This window comes from Condylura cristata, unplaced genomic scaffold, assembly GCF_000260355.1.
Source record: "Condylura cristata isolate star-nosed mole 26May11 unplaced genomic scaffold, ConCri1.0 scaffold00024, whole genome shotgun sequence".
NCBI lineage: Eukaryota > Metazoa > Chordata > Mammalia > Eulipotyphla > Talpidae > Condylura > Condylura cristata.
The window spans coordinates 26,301,064-26,305,911 of record NW_004567125.1 but is presented as its reverse complement, the minus strand read 5'-3'; positions in this window follow the sequence as shown (position 1 = coordinate 26,305,911).

Below are 4,848 nucleotides of genomic sequence, written 5' to 3'. Positions count from 1 at the left end.
CCATGTGGTCTCCTCCGGGGCAGGTGGGGATCGAACTCATGCGGAAATGGCTTTAGCTTCTTAATGCAGTGCTTTAACCCGCTGCGCCACCAGGGAGGGCCAGAACAATTATTTTTAACACATAAACAGAGTCTCAGAAACTTGCTCCCTGTACCAGACAGCCTAACATACATGCAATTATAATTCCAGTAGAAGCAAAGAAAAAGAATTGGTCAGGGAAAAAAAATTAATAAAGAATTCCCCCAAATTTGATGAGAGACAGAAGTTGCAAGTATAAATGTTAAATGAATACCAGGGAAAATAAACTTAGGAAGTCCAAACTAAAATCAAACTGTCCAAAGCAGATAAAAAGGTTGAATATATCAAGGTTTTTGTGATGTAATGTTGCCTGTATCATCTACAGGTTGAAATATATCATCTATTCTTGACTTGATGTAGATTAATTTATTACCCAAGAGAATATTGCATATGAATGAAGTTATTAACATTTGCTTCTGCAAAGCAGCTGCTAAGCCCAAAAGCAGCAGTGGCACTGAAATTAGTACACTTCTTGAAGCACTGAACATTGAAGCTATTTCAAGTAGGTGACAGTAAGTCTCTCTTCCTTCTTAAGATCCTAATCAGTTCAGGTGATGGTATTTGTAGAAGCAGTAAGGGCCTGTTACTCCTAATATATGTAGAAGGAAAATTTTATAAATCAATAGAGAGTTCCCAAGGAATAATAGGCAAGCAAGGCTTAAACAAGCTTAAGATTTTTAGCTTAAACTTAAGAAAAAAAAAAAAAAGGAGTTAATGAATCCCACCAGACTGCAGGGAAAAAACAACTGAAAAAGCAACAGGCTAATGCTATCCTTTGACAAATGGAAGCATTTCTATTACTCAGAGAAAAAAAAAGATACATTTAAACATGAATATTAAATACTCTGATATTTAATGTCAGTGTCAATGAAAAAGAGTTGAAGAATGGCTTCAGTGTTAGACAATGAAAACTTTTAAATAGGTCTTTGTGGTTGGGGATGGCTAGAAAGTAAACAAAGATAGGGGATATAGAATTAAAAGTTATTGTGGCAATTTTGAATGCAGTCCATCAGAGAATAGGTTAGAGTTTCAGCTTCTAATAGCCTGAAAGATTTCTCCTTTTGTGAATGCTTCAGTAGTTTACTACATTAGAGACCCAAAGGGGTTATGGGAAAAGCTAGATAGCTAACAACAAATAAAATCCCCCTGAGTATACTGGATTTAATCAAATTCAATGTAACCTGGCACTTGCTCTGCTGATTCTCATCTTGATGTCCTGAATCAGACCAATTTATTCCTACTGCCCCCCACCCCGGCTCCAAATCTGTAATGTCTAGGCAGAGTCATTAATTCAGTTAAATCTCAAAAGGAAAAATGTACTTTGAATCGTAATGTGAATTTTTAGTGTGTTAAAAGGAAGAAGATTTTATATAATATGGTGTAAAAGAGTAATCCCAAATTGAGAAATGCAGGGTAGCATTCTGGATCAGCTTGTAATTCATTGATTGTAAGGCTGTTTAGAATGTATTGCTTCTTTTGCACACAAAGCATAAATGTTGGATTCTATGTTTCAAGGTGATGAGGTGAGATTTTTACACTTCCAGTAACCTATTTAGACTGCTATTATTCTTATGTATAATCATATGAGAACTCCATTATATAGAAAATATTAAAAATTGTACAAGACATGTTCTGCCCAGCTTCTCATTAGTTAATGAGTACAATCTAAATTCCCCATTTATAAATTCAGGATATAGTATATATTTTTAAATATAGCTCACTTTTTTTTTAAAGATTTATTTATTTATACAGAACTGGGGTACAGGCCAGAGATGCAGAGGGTGAGAGGATTCACCAGGAACAGAGGTCTGCCTCGCCATGTGGATCTCCTCTGGGGCAGGCGGGGATCGAACTCATGCAGAGGTGGCTTTGGCTTCTTAGTGCTGTGCTTTAAGCCGCTGGGCCACCAGGGTGGGCCAAATATAGCTCACTTTTAGAGCAAAATCATCATAATAAGGTAGATAGATGTGTGTGTGAGCATGTATGTATGTATCTATCTATCTATATTGTTACATAAGAAGTATTTATTTTGTATTGTGTATATGGAGAGAGAGAAAAAGAGAGAGAAATTGTAAGGAATTGCAAGGTCTGGCAAATCCAAAATTTGTAGCAGATTGTCAGACCTGGAGGCCCAGGAAGAGTTGATGTTGCAATCTTCCCTCCGGAGTCAGAATTCTTTTATTCTCTGGGCATCTTTCTTTTCTCTTAAGGTCTTCAACTGATTGGAAGAGGCCTATCCAACATTATGAACGTTAATGTTTTACTTTATTAATTTAAATAGTAATCACATTGAAACAATATCTAGACTGGTTTGATCACACGCTGAGCAGCATAACCTAGACAAGTTGGCACATAAAATTTACCATCACAGGAGGAAAGTTTCAAATAAAATTTAGAAGTTTAATTAATGCAAAATTCATCCCGGTGCTTTTCTCTAGGGAGGAGAGTATTGTGATGGGAACAAACACAAAAAGGACCTTAACCTTAATGGGCATGTTCTTTATGAGTAAGGCTGGTGTTTTGTCTATGGACATTCATTTTATTAGTAATTATTTAAACAATATATACTCTCTGTGTTTACTTAACATTTTTTCCCTAAAATTTAGTTAAGAATACAGAGAGATAATAAGTCGGCAATTTCTGTAAACAAGCAGCTGCACATCTGTAGTCTGATACTTGGCTTTGAATAAGCATCAAAACCTATTCACAGTCCAAAAATTATTCCATTTCTGTCTCCAGATATTTGTTCAACATCTGCAGTGACAGTCCATATTGACTCTTTGAACCCACACTGCAAATATCGAAATTGAAATTATCTCAAAATGTTAACAATGATTGCAGTAGAAAAATGCACTGGAAGTGGGTTTTCTTACTTTTCTCTTGTATTTTCAACATTTTTTATCCCATAGTCAGACAGATTTCAATTAGTCATTGATTTTAAGGCCATTGGCACAGAAGTACTAGCCCCATGGTGCATATTCATGTTATGTCTGTGAGAGCATGCTTAGATTGTTTTAAATGTCTTCCTTCTTTCCACTCCCTCTTTTCTGCCTTCATTAAAACCTCCAACTATGTTGAACAGAAATCCTGAGCTAGGATGTTCTTTTCTTATTACTGGTACTAGGGGGAAAGCTTTCATTAAATATGATGTTAGCTACAGGATTTTTGTAGATGCCCTTCATCAGGTTAAACTCCTTTCATTCTTACTCATATACTGCATTTTGTACAATTGTTTTTCTGCATCTCTTGAAATAATCATATGGTTTCCTCTCCCCCCATGCATTTTATTTATATTTATTGAAGTATAATTGACATATAACCTTATATTAGCTTTAGGTGTACAATACAATGATTCAATATTTGTATATATTATGAAATGATTACCACAATTAGTCTAATAACCATCAGTCACCACAGAAAGTTACAGAAAAGTTTTCTTAGGAAAAGAATCCTCAAGATCTACTCCCTTAGTAACTTTCCAACACACAATATAGTACACGCTTCAGTCACCAAGCTGTATATTTATTACATCTCCATGAATTATAAAACTGTAAGACATTGAGGAAAAAAAAACTGAAGAAGACAAAAGAAATAGATATTCTGAGACTAGAAGAATATTGTTAGAATATCCATAATACCCAAAACTAATAAACATTTTCAATGAAATCTCTATCAAAATTCTAATGTCATTCTTCATAGAAATAGAGCAATCCTAAAATCTGTATAAAGTCACAAAAGATCCCAAATAACCAAAGCAATCTTCAGAAAAAACAAAGCTAGAGGTATGTTCTTCCAGATTTCAAACTATATTGAAAAATCTATATGTATTAAAATTGTCTGGTATTGGCATAAAGACAGACACAGAAGTTAATGCACAGGCTAGAGAGCCCAGCAATAAGCCCACACATATATGGTCAATTAATTTACAACAAAGGAGGTACGAAATACACAATGGAAAAAGAATGTTTTTTCAGTAATGATGTTGGTAAAGTTGAACAGCCAAATGCAAAAGAATAAAACTGCCTTAAACCATACCTAAAAATTAACTCAAAATGCGGTAAGGGCTTGAATGCAAGACCTGAAACCATAGACTTCCCAGGAAGCAAAAATATATGATAAGCTCTTGAAATCATTCTTGGTGATGATTTTTGAGGTCTGACTCTAAAGGTAAAGGTAGCAAAAGCAAAAAGAAACTGATCTACATTAAATATAAAAGCTTCTACACAGGGAAACACAATGAAAAGGTCACCTACAGGATTAAGAGAAGATATTTGCAAATCCTATTCTTTTGGTGTAATTGTGAATGGGATTACTGTTTTAATTTCTCTTTCTGATAAGTAGTTCCTTATTAATGTATAAAAAGGTAATGGATTTTCACATATTGATTTATGTATCCTGCAATTTTAGTGAAAGTGTTTATTCTAATAGTTTTCTGATGGAATCTTAAGTTTCCTGTATATAAAGTCATGTTATCTGCAAATGACTTTTCTTCTTAGTTTGTCGATGTGGTGAATTACATTGACTTTTTTTTATATAAAGATTTATTTATCCACCCATACAGAATTGGGGTGCAGGCCAGAGGTTTAGGGGCAGTGAGAGGATTCACCAGAGACAGAGTGGGGAGCAGAACAGGCAGATTGATGAAGTACACTGCTGAGGGGAGTAGCGGGCGGGTTAGGAGAGGTCTGCCATGCCATGTGGGTCACCTCTGGGGTGGGGAGCGATCTCATGCTGAAGTGGCTTTAGCTTCTTAGTGCTGTGCTTTAACCC